This window comes from Hermetia illucens, chromosome 2 (genome assembly GCF_905115235.1).
Source record: "Hermetia illucens chromosome 2, iHerIll2.2.curated.20191125, whole genome shotgun sequence".
Taxonomy (NCBI): Eukaryota; Metazoa; Arthropoda; class Insecta; order Diptera; family Stratiomyidae; genus Hermetia; species Hermetia illucens.
Genome location: NC_051850.1, coordinates 24,503,701 through 24,523,031, shown reverse-complemented (window position 1 = coordinate 24,523,031; position 19,331 = coordinate 24,503,701). Strand labels below are relative to the sequence as shown.

The following is a 19,331-nucleotide window of genomic DNA, read 5'->3' as shown; positions in this document are numbered from 1 at the left end:
AAGCTGGCACAGTTAAATATGAAGCACTCCAAGTACGCCTCAGCTAACCAGTTAGTCTTTTTTCCGGGAGGATAACATCGTCATCGCGTTAATATAAAAGTCCTCGATGGGAATAAGCGGAACAAGCATAGAGTATGTTTTCCGCCAGAAAGAGCCTCTAAGCCATTCTGTGCTCGATGTGTCTCTGGACTGCAAGTCGCAGACCCGGCTTTCAACCAAAACGGAACTGATGTTATTTACCCCCAAGGTAAAGGTACCCGAATTTCACCTCCCGCGGCTAAAAGGACAAAGATTGTCACTTTCTACTAATGTAAAGTTTCTAGGTGAGATCCTGAATCCTATATTAAATTGGATAAAAACCATTGAACTGAGGGCCAAGAAGGTCTGTACAGCTTTCTATACCTGCAAGAAGATCTTAAGAAATAAATGGTGGCCGGTTCTGAGTATAAATATAATTGGATTAGCTTAATAGGACCGAAAGAACATTATATGCAGACGCTACTAAGGCTCTGTAGGGCTATCCAGTGAATGTCCTCAATATAATCCCCCACCCCCTTTGAACTGCCATATTAAATATGCTATATGGTGGGGCGTGAGACTTCTTGAAGAATGATATTGAGCAGTAATTCCCTACGACAATACTTAGTACTGAGATCGTGTAAGGACACGTTCAACAATATGGTTGGCACGCTCAAAGTCACTTTGCTCTGAATTCCAGTCATAGGAACCTAGAAGGGAAATAGACGGAATGGCTAGACGAAGCTCGGTTCTTGACAATCCATTTCCTCGGTTGGTGCAGTCGACGTTCTGGTGGCGTCTATAAGGGATGAAATCTATTCGCACTGCTTAACAGTCTCTGATTTCAGATAGCAAAAGGGCACCACCTACGTTTTGTCAGGAGAGATTTAGTCCTCCTACAATTAGAATCGGTTGCGAGAGTATTTGGATTAGTCACCTACAGAATTCAGGTGTTTTGTACGGGGTGCTGGCTTACAACTCGAAGTTGCCCAGCTGTAACCAGAGTCAGACCGCGGACACTAAGTAAACAGTTCTTTGATGACCTCAAAGAAATCTCTGTTTATATGTTGGGGGAGGGGCTGCTATCCTTCGCAAACACTAGGGGCTCACTTTGATGCTCTAAGCCAGCTAGATTCCTTCCTTTGCTCTTCTCATCATAACTCGGCTTCAGGGTTTTCGGAATCCCTTTAGGGCTTAAGAGTGGGTTTTCGGTATCATCGACAAATCCTTAGTTTCACTTCATAGGAAGAAGGTGAATAGATTTAACAATTCGTAGGTTATCTCATACTTGCATATATTCAACAATACATTATATGTGTATCAGTTCTTGCTTCAGTATTCTACCAAATTTAACATTTGAACAAATCTCTCCTCCATTTTCCCATAAAACAAGCATAAAACTTGTTTAATTTGGCTATTTTACTATTCCCTCAAAATCATTGCATTCCTACATATTGCACCCATAACGAACCCACAAATGCTATCTAAAAACTCCATCTTTACGATAAAACACTATATTATTATAATTTGCACGTGCCTTGGGTAAATTGCGTATATTTTGATTGATGAATTGCATTTAATTTACAATAATCCTAGTTACAAAACACCACTCAGATACGGAACGCTTGCATTCCAGTTTCCAGATAGAGGACCCCGGGGGCCATTTTATTCCTAACGCTATTCAAAACACCTACAAAGTTGAGATGGTAATGTAACTGTCTAAGTTGTAGTCTAAAAGCGATACGATAATCGGAAATTAGCCATATGATTTATTGATACTAAATTATTGCATCGATGAGAAATTCCTGATTTATGACTGTATTATGTTGTACGGAAAACGGTTTGAGATGCAGGTGAACACTTCGGTGCTGGTGTCAAGTTTGGCACTTATGGTCGAGCCTTTTCTATTCATGTGTATTTTATAGGATCCTCCTATTCAACGCAATTAAATATAATAGATTCGATTCTTACTGCAGCCAACAGATCCTCTAAGAAACAACTCGTTTAGATAAATTGGGATGGACAATTTGAAAATGTTGGTGCAGAGGTGAGAAAACTGCATCCATAAAACATTTGTGAAGTGAAAGGTCTGCATGCCCCAAGAATACCATTACTAAGGTAGTTTATGCCTGCTTTCAATAGATCACAGAAAAAGAAAAGATATTTTCAGTGACAAACTGCTCAGTGATACTGTAGGGTTTTTTCGCGTATAAGGTACATGGTGAAATGTTAGACTCCTTCTACAAGGTTGCCGACTAAAACCACATTCTTCGCCAACTGGACTGTCCATTCTGCAGCCGCTTTTGAAACATGTCGGGGTGATTCCATTTTTCAGACCTAATGTCCGCTTGCCTTCTGATCTGACCCATATATGGGCCTCCATTTGCCGCTTGGTTGAGATCTTCGACGTGAATTTTCTTTTTCGAAGCCACAGTGGCTTATTTGATTTGGACTTTGTGATGCTTCAACAAGGAATGGTTTCCTTCCTTCAGGCCTTGATTGACGAATATTGGACTGCATTGACTTTATAATGACTGCAAGGATACTGGGTTTCAGCAATAAAACCCGACTCCTGACCTGCCAATTTTAGGGACGCCGATCGAATCTCCTGCGTCGTGGATCTTTCTTTCCCCGCAGCCTCAGCTCCGAGGAGAAAAGGCTTTAACCTGGACACGGAAACGTTCTTGGGCCTGCCCTCAACGCCAAGCTTAAAGAAGTGCTCACCTCTGTTGAATACTTAATATGAGCCCTCATATGGTGGTTGCACATCACGCGAACCAAGACGTGTGTGCAGACGCCCAGGTCCTTAGGGATGTTATCCATCGGGGATCCAATCGACCGATGGCGATTGAAGCCTAGGAATTTGCCTAACTTCGAGAATAGAGTACACTCGAACTGCACTCCCTGGTCAGCAATCACTTCGGCTGGAACTCCATTCCTGACAAAGGAATTCGCGCACGATTGTGCTGAAATGTCGGCCAGAGGTATTTCCTCAGACCACCGCGTGAACCTATCGATGATTATGAGGCAATACTTGAAACCATGTGAATCTCGCAAGAGGTCAATGATGTCGATAGGGATCGTGTGAAAACGCTTTGTAGGCCGAGGGAATGAACCTACTTCTTTCTGTATGTGCGTGGTGATTTGACATTTCTGGCACGCGATGCACTGTCTGACCCATGAGTTGGCATCCTTATTCATTGAGGGCAAGAAGTATTTGCTTGTAACCAACCGATTCGATGTTCGAATGCCTGGATGCGCAGGATCGTGTACTGCATGGGATACTTCCTTGGAAAAAGTGGCCGGAATGGAATATATGTCCTAGGTCCCTTTTCAGAGATCTCGCAGAGTATTTCAGAGGTTGACCCGAAACTCCTGTAATTTGTATTTGGACTCTCTAGCACTACATCATCCTTCTGTGCTTCAGCGAATGAGGAAAAATCGACTATAGCAGGGATTTTGACCTCTGAAACACGTAACAAAGCGTCTGCAACTACATTTTCCTTGCCAGACTCGTGCTGGATGTCTGAAGTAAACTGGTTTATGAGATTCAGGTGCAAAACTTGGCGAGGGGACGTTTTGTCGGGTTTCTGCTTAAAAGCGAAGGTAAGAGGCTTGCCGGGCCTCAACACTGAAAGCAGCCTGCCCAAAAACCTTCGCAGATCCTTGACTGTTTTAGGCAGTGGAAAATCTGCAATGGCCTGAACCTTGTCTGGATGCAGATGGATTCCCTCAGGAAAAATCGTGCAGCCTGAAAACTTTACTTTCTGTTGAAAGAAATTGCATTTTCAATCGTTAAGTACAAGACTGGCCTCAAGGAGGCTTTGAAAAGTGCAATTTAGCTGTTCCAAACACTCATAGGAAGAGTACACAAAGCAAAAGTTAAGGTTTTTCAGGACAAAGTCGAGGTAATTCTGAAAATTTTGCTCCGCATTGCACAAATCAAAAGGCATCCGCGAGAAGTCAAAGAGCCCGAAGGGCGGGCACATTGCATGTTCTCTGGAGCTGCAGGGATTTGATGGTACGCCTTGGCTAAGTCCAAGATCGTGAAGATACGGCAGCTAGCGAGGTTGTGCGCAAAGTCGTGGATGAGTGATATGGGGTAGCGATCTAGAATGGCCTGAGCATTCAGACGTCTGTAATCGGCGCATGGTCTCAATTCGCCGTTGAGTTGTGGAGCCAGGTGTAGTGGAGAAGACCAGCAGCTATTTGATGACCTGCAAATACCCTGCTTTAAAATTATGTCTTCTTATGTCTTATGTATTCTTTCTTAGCAACAGCGAGTTTTTCGGGTGGTATTGGACGCACCTTCGAGAAGATATGGAAGCCAGTAGTGTGGATGTGGTGCTGAACGAGAATAGGCTACTCCTTCAAAAATGATAGAGAGACTGGCTGTAGAGCAGGTGGCAAGTTTTCCTGAAGACTTTAGCGAGGTTACGGGGCCCACTCGCACTCGCTTGATGAGGGTGCCCTTTAACTTTGAGTGGAAACACTGCAGAGGTGCGGATGCGAATGAAGGATGAGACGATGGTGATACATCTGTAGCTATCTGAAAGGGGAGATTTTGATTCTTTTTGGGAATTGAGTTCACTGAGCACAATTCCAGCCTCTGAGGAAATGAGTGTTTGGTAAGTACTGAATAAATAGACTTGGTAGGCCACCTGTCAACGCAAATGGTGCTCAGAGGTGGCGTCGAGGAAGACGGGGCGGCAACCCTGTCGGCCAAACCAAAACCAAGTGGCCGAGGAGAACCTCCATAGTGGTGGCACCAGGACGCTGTACTCACTTTGGCTTGCCGGCCGTGATGCAGTACGCGAATGCTCCAAAAGCCTAATCAGGGCGATCAGACCCGAGTCTGGACGGGGACTCATCTGAAGTGGCAATTTAGTCACGAAACCTTACCAAGGATATACTGGTACCATGGGAACCGGGATAGCCCCTGGACTTACATACTTCAGGAGAATTCCTGTTGTATGTGCGTTCAGCTCGGTTATTTACGGCTGTGCGGCCCCCTAGTGGGTGCTTCATGGAAGTTGTGGCTGTGTTGTAGCAAGCAGAAACCTTCAGGTCTCAGCGTGGTGTTGCGTTTCAACACCACTGCCGTACTCCTTAGCTCGGTAGAGATTTTGGTAGGTCTTGCTTCTATCAGTATGAATGTTGAGCCATGCACTAGTTATAGAGTGGTACCATCGTAGCTTGCTGCGGCGGGGCTCTGATTGTGGTCACAAAATCAATCCATGTCTTAAGAAGACCGTGGGATTAAGTCAACGAGACAGGTACTCTCGTCGTCAGCGCAACTGAAGTCTAGGAGGCAATAGAACGAATGAAATCGGGGAAAGCCACCGGACCTGACGACATCGCATCTGAGCTCTGGAAAGCGAAGAGCTGGAACTCAACACTGTGGCTCAGCAAATTCTTTAATCGGGTTATTCAGGAAGAAGAACACCATCTGACTGGCAAGAAAGTAACACTGTTCCAATACGGAAAAAAATGGTAGTCCAGCAGAATGTTCAAATTACCGTCCCATCCGGTTACTTTTCCATACCATGAAGATTTTTGAACGCATTCTTGACAATCGTATTCGCAAAATCGTTTAAATCGGATTTGACAAAAACTGGTAAACATATACACTCTGCGCGGTTGCTCATGGAGAAACACCTTGAGAAACATCGGCCTCTTTACATTGCATTTCTGGATCTTGAGAAAGCGTTTGACCGTGTACCACACGAACTCATCTGGTATGCATTACGACAACACTTAGTGCCAGAAGAACTCGTGCGCTGAGTTCGATTGCTTTACCACGATCCAAAAAGTAAAATTTGAAATATTGCGGGTGTATCAAAACCGCTTTTGTGTTTCTGTTGGTATTCATCAAGCAAGCTCCCACTCACCAGTTCTCTTTGTTCTTGTTATGGAGACCGTCACACGGAACATCCAATGTCCAGCGCCCTACACACTCCTTTATGCAGATGATGTTTTTCTAGCATCACATAGAAAAAGTGATTTCGAGCAACTTGTCCGGAAATGGAATTATCGCCTCATACAACACGGTTTTAGATTGAATTTAACCAAAACTGAATTTTTGATGACCAATCCCCATGAAACAAGCGCTATCACTGTCAGCGGCAGTGATCTGCCCAGAACTGAGCGATTTAAATACCTCGGGTCAAAGCTATCAGCCAATGGAGAACTGCGTTATGAAATTGCTTCACGCATTAACGCAGCCAGGATCAAGTGGCGTTCCACAACTGTGTTCTTTGTGATCGACATATCAACGAACGTCTAAATCTAAATCTAAAATTTATCGCAATGTCATCCCTTCTGTCGCCCTCTATGGTTCTGTGTGTTGGCCGACTATAAAAGACAACGAGCGGCGTCTCGCGGTAGTCGAGACGAAGATGTTGCGTTTGACTACTGGCGTGATACGTTTTGATAACATCCGAAATGAGGATATCCGCGATCAATATGGGGTTGCACCGATCGTGCAAAAATTTCGAGAGAGGCGTCTTCGATGGTATGGTCACGGAATTCGCATTAACGAGAATTCACTTGTCAAGATTGGTCTGAACATCGAAGTCGATGGTAAGTGATGAAAAAGCTGGGCAAAACAACGGCGGTGATACTTTGGATGGGGCCTTAAAAGCCCCTCGATTGTATCCAGATCAGGCATTTCATAGAGCCAAATGGCGAAACCGATCACGACGAGCCGACCTCGCATGTGAAAGGGACAAAGGTTGATGAAAAGGAAGAGTAAACTATATCAAAAAGCTCCTTGACCCCAAAGACCTGGAAGTTTTTCACATCTACACATGTTCCACCTCTCCGTTTTTCTTCAACGTTGCTTTGAGGGGCGCCCGCGCAAAGCTTCTTTCAGCTTCTCTTAACCTATATCCTCAACCTTTTCCACTAATTGAATATTGGCAGCTAAGCTATTAGTATGTAGATCCACCCACAAACCACCTATAATCCCTCTACTAGTCCAACCTCGGCTGTAGAAATATTACAAAATGTGGAAACTAGATATCTTTTTTGGCATTAACGATTGATGGTTGCCAAAAGTAGCGATTCTTTTCGACCTGAGAGAACTTATTCGGCAAGATAAAAAGTTGCCTCATATAGTTCTTAAACAAGCGGAACTTAACTTTTTCAGAGAAATACTACCTACTTATCTTTATACTTGTAGAATTGATATGACCATTTCACCTCTTCTCCATTGTTGTAAAATTTTACAATTCCCACAGCAAGATTAGCATATCAGTTCACATTTCCAAGCCTAATTTAATTACACAATAAAGCGGGTATTTTTATTAGCCCATTTCAAAAGAATCTAGAAGTTGAATATTTAAACCTGAGAAAATTTTTGATACATATAAAGAGCGTAGGCATAAACAAGACTTAACCAAAATCATTTCCTTTTTTCTCTTTAAAAAAAAAAAGACCAGAGAAATCAACGACCAATCTTCCAGTCACGCATCTCACGATCAAACTATTAAATACCTCCTCCAAATGCGCAGTGTGCCACAGTTACCTGCATTTTAACTAAAATGCATACGTGCACTGTTGTATCTCCTTTAATGTTGTAGCATGGCATCGTGAAGCCTCCGAGACGGTATGGTCTATATGTCTTATGAAATCTTTGGAAATTGCAAAAAGTAACACTTTGAATGTTGTGTGGAAAAAATCTGAAGAAGTTATTGGGTATGGAATGTACTTAGGTAGGGTTGTTATCGGAGGAACTTATAAAATTATTCTAATTCAAGATACAGATTTGATTTCAAGGATATAGTTGGGTTCCATATCCTAAGTGATACAATTTTTCAGCGAATGCACAGAAAAGTATGTTAACAACAGCCCAGTGCTGTAAGCTACTCTCCAAAGCTTAAGAATTTACATTATCGTTCCTCGAGAAAGTAATCTAGATTCTTATCTTTTTTCATGTAGATACCAAATTTAGATGTAAGAAGCCTAACAGCGTCATCTTACAGTTCGAATCGAATCTCACTTATATTTTCCGAATTTTTAGATCGACCGATATTTAGGAAGAAATAGATACCAACCCTACTCTGGTCTCGTCCTATTACAGCTCCGCTTCTTCTCCGGTGAACCAGACCAATCAGTCATATGATCAGTTACCGCTTTTGAATATTTCCGTAAATTACCAAGTAGCCGCAACAAAAGCCTTAATAAATACGTGAGAAACTTTGCCATTGTCCTTATTGTTCGCAAAAACTTGCCCATATCGAATATTGCCAGTTGAAACCATTCATGTTGGCCCTTTGACGCTCCATGAGGGTAAGTCAATGTCTTAGCATTTCTTTCGCTATCAGTTAAACACCTAAAAAATGAAATTTCTTCTACCGACAAACGAATATCTTCGCGCATTACCCACGCCCTTTTCTTATACCCCAAAATGCAATTATTTTCGGTTGAGTTTCATTTTTGCGATAATTATCGTAAATATGGTCAAAGGTTGAATACGTCGATATGTTCAACTGAATTATCCGATCGATTAGCTTCAAGACGAACGACAGACAGTCTCTTGTTCATGTGCCATACCGTCATCGTTGCGGTATCAACTTGTCGAAGGCGGATCTTAAATAAATTGGTTCCGATATTAAGGAGTTGCCGCGATGCCCTAGAAATGACCAGGCACAGGTAAAAATCCAAACGACGACGTTGATAAAGAGGTCGAACTCGCCTCCATCCAAATACCTTTAATTTAAGGCAATTCATCACAAATGCAATGTTACCAATGAGTATGGCACGAAACAATTTTCGGAATTTTTATATTGAAGAATGCAATCGATGAAGCATGTAGGCTTTCGCGTAGACACATACTTCTTTTTTGTGGGATTTGTTCATAGTCTCTAATGTCTAGATCCTGTTATTAAGCTCTTTTTAATGAGCTGGTGTAGAACGTAAACCTTTTGCAATATATAGCAAACGCAACAGATACTTACTTATGTCCACCATTTTGAACATCTACAAAATGTGGGTCAGTTCTAAATCTCATAACTGGGTATGGATGGAGCAAGTGTTTTGTAACGAAGCTCCCAGATGTTTAAAACAGCAATGTGCCTCCTATTGAGTCCTCCTCATGTAAATTAGCTACAGCCATGCAAAAGTATCCAATTCTGGCTAGATATTTCCAAATAATGATGTTTGGAGGATTTATCAGGAAGGGTGCTACTACAAATGTATCATTGAAATCAATGTTATAACTGCACGTGTACCACCAGAGACAGTTTTTAAAATCATCTATCCTTTCTGAGTATCCACACCTAATACCCTAAGCCTAAGTGTTAGGGTAAATAAATCTTGCGTTTATATATAAATTGGAGATACTATTCACGAAACAAACAAAAGACTTAAGCGAGCAACCTGTTTTCAATTTTTCTTATTCTGAATATTAATTGAAAAGTAATATAACATCATTTAAGATATTAGTAAATAAAATTTGTTATACATTTAGAGAAAATAAATGATTCGAAAATAAATCAAATAATTATAACCAGAAAAATATGCTGAAGTTGTGGTTGTGCCTAAAATTAAAGATTTAAGCCAGAAGCTCGAATGATTTTACTAGAAATGTCAAACACAAACATTTAATAGGGGAGATGCCTGCAACCGATTTAGAAAACTCAGAATTTTCTTTTTTGGAATCTTTTTTGTTGGCGATCAAAGGTTAATATAGGTCCCAGGGCGAAACATGGATTGGTACCCACGATGGAACATCAAACCTGGGAAACGCCTGCTGAACCACCACCAACAGCTCTACTACCAAACCCTATCTGCACCTCCACGTGGTGACCGCCGGGAGCTCTTTCTTAACGAAAAGCTGCAGACGGAGCTTTTTCTCATGGAACGTGCGCTCGCTGTACAAAGATGGAGCTGCCAAGCAGCTAACTGATACATCTGCTCGGAGTAGGTTTCTAAACCAGCCAAAAAATTAAACCCACTGTTATCGACTTTGAAAATATAAACGAAAGACTACGCACCTTGCGCTTACGAGGCAAATTTAGAATTATAAGCTCCATCAACGTTCATGCCCCTAAAGCGAAAACGCAGAATCGAAGACGGATACCTTCTACAACGCAGTTGAGCGGACCCTCGAAGCCTGTCCCAAGCATGATATAAAAATCATACTTTGAGATTTTAACAGTCAAGTAGGGACGCAGCCCGTATTCAAGCGATACGTCGGCTGCCATAGCATACATGGGGATACTAATGATAACGGACTGCGCATTATTCAGTTAGCAGTATCGCACGAAATGGTTGTTGGAAATACCTGGCTTACGCGGAAAGCAGTTCACAAACATACGTGGGCCTCTCCAGACGGGACCACTTTCAACTAAATTGACCACGTGTAGATCGAACGCCGCCACCTCTCAGCCTTGATGAATGTCAGAACATATAGGGGGCCGAATGTAGACTCGGATCACTATCTCGTTGGCATGGTGTTCCGAGCTCGAATAACAACACCATCCAGAATCCCCTCTAACAATCAGGTGAGAGTTAACACTGAAGCCATCCACAACATAGCCCTCTGCGACACCTATAAGAGGGAAATGGATGCCGCAATAATCGCAGTCAACAGAGATCCTGGAGATGAAGCATCAACAAATGATCTTCACAATCACCTGAAGAACATTATCATAAATACGGTCACAAGCATACTTGGCCCCAGCCGCAAAAGGAGCCGTTCCGGCAGGTTTGACGACGAATGTAAACTAGCAACGGAACGGAAGAATGCTGTATATCACAAACTCCGTCGAGTGGAGAAGCGACTTCACAGACGGAAAAAGGAATCCTGGTTGAACCAACAAGTCTGTGAACTCGAAAAGTACATTGAGCAACCGCACCAGGCGCGGAAGTTTTACCAAAAAGTCAGCACGATGAAGCTTTATACACTTCGATGCTCATTCTGCCGAGACAAAGAGAGAAACCTGATTTCCGACACAATGGGTATATTAGACCGATGAGTTGAGTACTTTGATGAACTGCTCAACAACCAAATTATTGGCGCGTTGGAGGTCCCGCCAACTGAAGACGACGTACAAATGCTGCCAGCAGCCGGCATAGAAGAAGCAGGCTATGCAATCCACCGGCATAGAAGTCGCCAGGAGCCGATGAATTGCAGCCAAATTCGTTAAATATGGAGGCGACCAACTACACCAAGTGATTCATCAACTAATGTTCAAATTGTGGGGCAGCGAATCAATGCCTAACGACTGGCAACGGGGCATTAACTGTCCCATACATAAAAAGAGGGATATCACACAGTGCAGCAATTATATAAATATCACGTTGCTGAGTACCATCTATAAGATATTCTCCGCTATGTTGCTAAGCGGGATATTCCCATACCCCCAGAACATCAATGGCCCATAACAACGAGGTTTCACTCCAGGCAAATCAGCAACAGATCAGATTTTCTCTGTGCGGAAAGCCAAGGTAAAACTGTACACGGCCATGAGAAAATTTGGCATCCCGACAAAATTGATAAGACTGACTAGGCTGACTCTGACCAATATGCGAGACCAGATGAAAGCAGCAGGATCACTCTCGCGACTATTCAACATGAACAACGGTCCAAGACAAGGGGATGCGCTATCATGCGTCCTCTTCAATCTGACCCTGGAGAAAGTGATTCGCGATGCAAATGTAAATGCGAGAGGCACCATCATCTTCAATTCCACCCAACTTCCAGCCTACACTGACGATATTGACATTATAGAAAGAAAAACCCGAGATGTACAGTCTACCTTCATCCAGATCGAGCAGGCGGCGCGAGATCTTGCGCTGCACATTACTGCAGACAAGACGAAATACACCAAAAACCAATCAACAACAGCATCAAACCACACTAGTCAAACGGGAAGAATAAAGAATGGAGACTGCAACTTTGAGACCGTTGATAATTTCTCCTATCTAGGATCGAAAATCACAACCGATAACAGCTACGATGATGAAATCCGCGCACGGTTGTTGGCAGCCAACAGAGCCTATTTCAGCTTACAAAAACTGTTCCGCTCGAAACGTCTCACCATAGGGCCAAAGCTCTTACTGTCCAAGACAATGATCTTGCCAGTCCTCATGTATTCCTCGGAGACTTGGCAGTGTTCGAGAGAAGAATCCTCCGAAGAATTGTTGGCCCCCTATATGAGGATGGACAATTCCATAGCCTACATAACGACGAAATCTATGAGCGATACCATGACCATCAGGTTGTGTATAAAATCCGGCTCAATAGGTTACGGTGGGTGGGTCACTTATTCCATATGGATGAGGATGATCCATCCCGGAAAGTCTATAAGGGCAATATCTATGGTAGAAAAAGAAGACGAAGCAGACCCTGCCTGAGATGGAGCGATGGCGTAGGTCAGGACGCCAGACAGCTTCTAGCGTTACGGTGGGTGGGTCACTTATTCCATATGGATGAGGATGATCCATCCCGGAAAGTCTATAAGGGCAATATCTATGGTAGAAAAAGAAGACGAAGCAGACCCTGCCTGAGATGGAGCGATGGCGTAGGTCAGGACGCCAGACAGCTTCTAGCGATATCGAATTGGTGGACCTCCATGCAAAACCGTCATGGCTGAAGTTCCTTATTAAGGCAGGCCTAGACTGAAAACCGGTTGTTGTGCCGTTGATGATGATGATATTTCGGGAACCACTTGTTCCCTTCTCCAGTGCTAGACTTGTTGACCTACAAAGGGGAACAAGAAACGAGCTTAGGCGAATAGCAAACCGGACATGCAGGAAAAAACTTCGAAAATACAACAATGGCAGAATATTAAAATTTGACAACGACATGAAAAGTAAAAACGTGCAAGCCGCATTCGGTGCGATGAAAGATTTCGTACGAGGCTATAGGCCGCACAAAAGTCTCTGTAAGGATGACCCAGGAAACATCCTCCCGACGATATTAAGAAAAATGGATGGAATACTTTAAGAAGCTACTCAACCGAGTAGAAGCGCCAGCGAGAAGAACTGCCTTGACAAACCATGAAGTTCAGTCAAACATCCTGCTATTGAAGAGGTCCGAGCAACCATACGCGGTCAAAAACTGGTCAAGGCAACAGGATTCGATGGTATTCCAGCTGAACTATTACTCCTCCAATAATTTATTTTAAAAATTTGAAAAAATGAAAAATGACCTTATGGCTGGCGCAAGAATGTAATTTGTCCTATGCAGAAAAAAGGAGACAAACTTGCCTGTGCCAATTACAGAAGCATTTCATTGCTGTGCACGTCCAACTTAGGTTACAGCCATATACTCACAAATTAATTAGTGAGTACCAATGTGGCTTTCGAAATGGATGATCCACGATGGACCAAATGTTCATGATCAAACAACTACTAGAAAAGCGGTATGAGTTCAATGTTGACGTGCATCAGATCTTCGTCTACTTCCTTCATGCGTATGATAGCACCAAACAAGAAGTACTACGTCTTATCATGCGCAGGTTTCACCTACTAGGTAGGGTAGGTAGGTATCAGTGGCCGCTCCAAGGAGCCCAATTAGCGCTTTGGTGCGCCGTTTTAATGCCACAAACTCCTAACACCGTGACTGTTATGGGAGAAGGGAGGCAGAGTCTAGCCGGCTCAGATCTTCAGAGCCAACCCGTAGCATTCACGAAAGAAAACAGCTCTCCCATCCTGCAGCTAGAAGTCTCTCTGAGGTCCCCAAAGAATGGTTTACCCAGTGGCCTGATTCTAGCTAAAGCTGGGCAATCGCAGAGAAAGTGCATGAGGGTTTCCCTTCCTTTTCCGCAGCTTTGGCAATGCGAATTGTAGGGTATGCCGAACCTAGCGGCATGTTCCTCCATGGGCCAGTGCCCCATGCAGACCGCCGTAATCTTGAATGCTTTTGCACGCGTCTGGCACAGGAGCTCTCGTGATCGGGCTATGTTATAAGCGGGCCAAATTCCAAATCCATATGTTGACTTAGCACAGCTCGTAAGCCCCCAGCGGAACACCGACTGTATTCGCGAAGGACTGGCAAGAGCAGAGCCTTGCCTGGTCAATCCGTCAGCCCGCTCATTCCCCTCTATGTTCCTATGCCCGGGAAGCCAGACGAGAGTGACATTGAGCGTGCGGCCCAGACGGTTCAGCGCGAAAGAGTGCGCCTACAAGGCAGCCCGCAAAACCCTCAAGCTCGCCATCCAGCGAAGCAAGAGAAAATGCTTTAAGGAGCTCTGCTCAGAAACGGACGTAAACCCGTGGGGGAGAGCTTATGGAATCATGATCACGTATCCCATCCTCTTGCTGAAAATCATCCAGTGGTTATTCCCCCAGCAAGAGGAGAGCACCGACACGTTCCAACCACCTCTGAATGTGACGGCAATCCCGCCAGTCACGGGAGACGACCTGCCGGAGATCTGCGGTAGAATAGGAGACAATAAAGCGCCGGGCCTGGACGGAGTACCGAATAAGGCCCTTAAGCTTACCGTGAAATCCAGGCCGGAAATGTTCGCTGAGTTCTTCGAAGCGTGCATGTTCGAGGGAATATTTCCAGCGGGATGGAAACGACAGAAGTTGGTATTTCTGCTTAAGCCTGATAAACCTCCTGGTGAACCATTCTCATACCGACCCATATGTCTTTTGGACACAGTGGGGAAAATGTTAGAGCAGGTAATCTATAATAGATTACTCCCGGTTGTTGAGAGCCAAGGCGGCCTTTCAGATCGGCAGTAAGGGTTCCGTAAAGCCAAATCAACCATTCATGCCATCAAATTGGTTACTGGCTTGGCCGAAGATGCAATCCACGGAAAGGGAAGTACCAGCAAATATTGCGTGGTAGTAATCCTGGACGTGAAAAATGCATTCAATTCGGCCAATTGGAATCTAATGCGCAAATCCCTAGCGAAGGTTGGTATTCCCGCCTATCTCGCTGCTATCGTCGATAGTTACTTAACTGAAAGGAGGCTATGACACCGATGACGGACCACAGGAGTACGTTATTTCCGCGGGTGTCCCACAGGGCTCCGTATTGGGCCCACTACTGTGGAACATCATGTACAACGATGTACTTAATCTTCCCCTTCCGGAGGAAGCTACAGTGGTGGGTTACGCTGATGACATAGCGCTGGTTGTTGTCGCAAAGCATCTCGAAGATAATAATAATAATAATCGTTGGCGCAACAATCATGTTGGATCAGGGCCTTGAAGTGTGTTAGTGCACTTCATTCAAGACCATAACGGTACACTAGGAGGTAATGTGGTCAGCATTGCGCTCGCCCGAGATTATTACCCTGATTTGACTCAGGTACTCATTCACAGCTGAATCGACTGGTATCCGACGTCAAATCACGATACAAATCCCACTGCCGCCAGTGAGATTTGAACCGCGACCTTCCGTACGACAGCCTTGCGCTCTAACCACTCAGCTATCCGGACACACATCGAAGATGCTGAGTTATACTCAAGCGAGGCAATCAGTACTGTCTGATGCTGGTTAGAGAGCTCTGGTCTGACGCTTGCGGAGGAAAAAATAGAAGTGGTCTTCATCACGAAGCGCCGGAAGAGAAATTACGCCTGTGTTAGAATCAGGAATCATATCATCACTTCCAAGTCGACCATCAAATACTTGGGGGTGGTGGTAGACAGGACGCTCAGCTATAAGCAACACGTACAGTATGTTTGTGATAAATCATCCACTGCTAGTATGGCCCTGACAAGGATGATGCCGAACGAACGTGGGAGGGCCACGGCATACCTCTAGGTTGCTTATAGCCAGGTTGTTGACCTCAATCGCGACTCCAGGCGAAGCGTTGCGGATGTCAGTTAATACTAACAAACTGAATGCAGTCTACAGGAGGAGAGCTCTGAGGGTATGCTCTGCCCTCAGGACTGTCTCTGATGATGCAGCATTCGTCATCTCTGGAATGATGCCGATTGACATCTTGGCAGATGAGATGGCGAATATATACGATGCGAAGCCAATCTCTCCCTTATTGCAAACGAAGAACGCTGAGAGGGAGAGATCCATAAATAGATGGCAAGAGCGGTGGGAACGCTCGAGAAAGGGTCGGTGGACTCACAGGCTCATTCCTGCCATCAAGGAGTGGTTGAAGACGACACGGTGAGATTAATTATAATCTCACCCAGTTTCTCACGGGACATGGAGGATATCTCCAATACCTTCACAGGTTTAAATTGGAGACCTCACCCGACTGTCCAACTTGTGATGGAGTCCCAGAGGACCCAGAGCATGTATTCTTCCACTGTCCGAGATTTGTGGAAGAAAGGAGGAATCTAGAGGAGACTCTAGGAGAGGTGCTGGTACCAGAAAATCTGGTGCCGAAAATGCTAGCACATCAAGAGAATTCTAATGCGTTCAACTTCATGATCGGAGTCGTGGGTGGTTTTAGTGGGTAAAAATCCCACACGCTGGTGTGTCCAAACCAGTGTCTTTTGAAGATTTCCGCCTCCTCAAAAAAAAAGACGGTTCAGTGCATCTCTGCACGTCTGTCATCGCTGAGTACAAGGCCTTGATGGCCGCTTGGGGCTCGAATTTCACTCCAGCCATCAACAGACTTCCAATATCGCCAGTACTGCCGCCTGGAATACACTGGCGAAACCTGGAAGACCATACGACTTGGATACACTGTGTATATTCGAGAAAACCCCCAGGCCGATTCCACAGGCCGTCTTTGATCCGTCGGTAAAGAATAATGAGTCATAACCTTGCAAGACGCCGCCGGTCTTCCACTTTGCCCTGGTTGGAAAGTCCACAGCAAAGTTTCTCGTGAAGTTCAGCTTGCGTGTGGCATAGTTCATGGGGAATGCCCAGATTTTCCGAGGTACTTCGTCTAAGATGTTGCTGTGGCCGTAGGACTTTGCTGCCCAGCATCTGGACTCACGTAGTCTGACGGCACTGGACGCTGGAACGTATTTAATGTGGAGTTCTAGGGGAGGAGATGCAGGAGTACATTGAGAGCATCTGCCGGCAGGACTGCAGAGCCCCAGTAACACCTGCACTCGCGGTTCTTTGAATCCTATTAAGCTTCATCCTATTGTATTTTTTCCTCAAAGCCTGCCACCAAACAATAGAGCCGTACGTTAGGATCGCACGCACTACATCGGCGTACATCCAGAGAACCATCCTCGGCCGGAGACCCCATTTCTTTGCAAACGTTCTCTTGCAGGCATAGAAAGCTATACAGGCCTTCATAACCCTCAGTTCTATGTTCAATCTCCAATTTAGCTTTGGATCCAGGATTACACCCAGATACTTTGCATTAGAGGAAAGAACCAATCTTTGTTCATTCAGCCATGGTAGATGGAATTCAGGTATCATTGGCTTGGTAGTGAATAGCATCAGTTGCGTTTTGGTTGAGTTTATGCTGAGTCCGCATCTTGCGGCCCACAGGCACCTGCCAGAGAAACTGGCACGAATCACCGAATTGACGACGACTGAGAGTGAATTCCATGTAAAGGTGGTTGCTGAGCCAACGCAATGTTCTGGAACGAACTATGAATTAACGCAAGGAGATGGACTCGCCCCCATGCTTTTTAAACTAGCCCTTAAATATGTTATCCGCAAACTGGAGTTGGGTTCCACGGGAACATTGCTCTACAAATCTTCGCAAATAGTGGGATTCGCTAACCAGATAAACATCACGGCTCACGTAAACCTAGGTGTAAACATAACGAAGGATAATAATGAAAAGGACGAATAATGACGGCCAGGCCGGAAAAAATAAGCACGGAGTCTACAAGACCCTAATAAGGCCTGTGCTACTGTGCCTGTACAGACAGGCGTTAGAGAAGTTCATCGACACGTTCGAAAGTAAAGTTCTACGTCGAATACTTGGATCGGTAAAAGATGGAGTTGACAGGCGAGTTAGATACAACCATGAGTTGTTCCAGCCCTATGACGACCCAGGACAACTCAATAGCCACCATTACAGCCATTCTACCGTAAGAATAACCCCTGTTATATCACTTTTCTAGTATTTATGTTGGTAAGCTAAAATTGATGTCTCATTCGAAAGATACGTATAAATCTAAAAAGTTTTCAACAATATCAACAATAATCACTCAGGCGAAAGCAAGGCATTTAGGGATTTACTCCGTAACCACTTAATGAGCCAAAATAAGAGTCATGATAATTAGAACACAAAATTGAACTCAAAAATGTTAGGCCATAATCGAATGATGAATACTATTCCGCTTTTCCTTATTAGAATGTTGTTGTAATTCTCATTAAAAACTAATAAAAATATGCAAAAAGATATAAACAAAATGAAATTAGATACATCACAACAACGAAATAAACAAAGTTAAATTCGACTGAGACGAATGGCCATTATTCATCATCAATGAAGATTAACCCAGCATATTTCATTTTCGACCCAATAAGCCATTGACCAAATTCTGCATAAATCCAGTCTAAAATTTGCGGTTTTAGTGAAAATCTAAAGTGAAGAAAACACTCACGCATGAATGGCTTTCACTATCTAACCCAAGTTATTTATGATCATTCATCTGAAATCCACGCGAGTCATATTCAGAACACTTCCAATAATCGAGATTCCGGGTCGATGCTAATATTTCATAAAATAAAGTTTATTCGCCATTCATTTTACTCCCTGCAATCTTCGCAAACTCAGGCAATTGCCCGCGAATGCATTTCGACACCACAAAAGTGCTTGCAGATATTCATAAATTTAGCTCGCAATGAACTTATCCCAAGTAGATTTTCGCATCTATTTCTAGTTTAGTAGGAAAGATAGTTCGCTAATAGATGGAAACGCAACCCGCGACTATTCAGACGATTATAATAATAAGTCCAGATTGGCCAACCCACTCATGATATCAATAAAGATGATCAAATTACCAATCGATAATTTATTGGAGAGAGTAAATGCTGGAGACAGATGCAAATAAATTTAATGAGTTTATGCAAATATAGAAAGATTACTAAGCGGTCAATTTGGAATGAGGAGATTTGATAAACACGCGAAATGGAGATGTTATTGCTGCGATTATTTCCTTCAATTGCTTTTGTTCATTTTCAAATCACATCCCAAATTTATAGATAGATTTTTAGGATGCAGAGAGATCATATCTGAGTTCATATAAGTGAGTGTTCTTTTGAACTCTCCAAGTAAAACCCCTAAAAGGAAAACACGACGGTAATCCAGCGGATGCAGGTGTGGCTTATTAGTTGGAGCCCTAAGTTCGCTCCACCTGAGGTAGAAAAACAGAAGCTTGGAGTTCAGACCTTGCTAATATAGGAAGGAATTGTATCATAGGGTTCATGGCCGATATCATCTGAATGGCATTAGGGTGTTAGCCCCGAG

At 43.9% G+C, this 19,331-nt stretch overlaps 1 protein-coding gene across 1 annotated transcript in view; it reads right to left on the bottom strand.

The window, feature by feature from the left end:
* Nucleotides 1-19,331, bottom strand: part of LOC119649719 — a 157,317-nt gene that overhangs the window by 128,969 nt on the left and 9,017 nt on the right. The window lies entirely within an intron of this gene.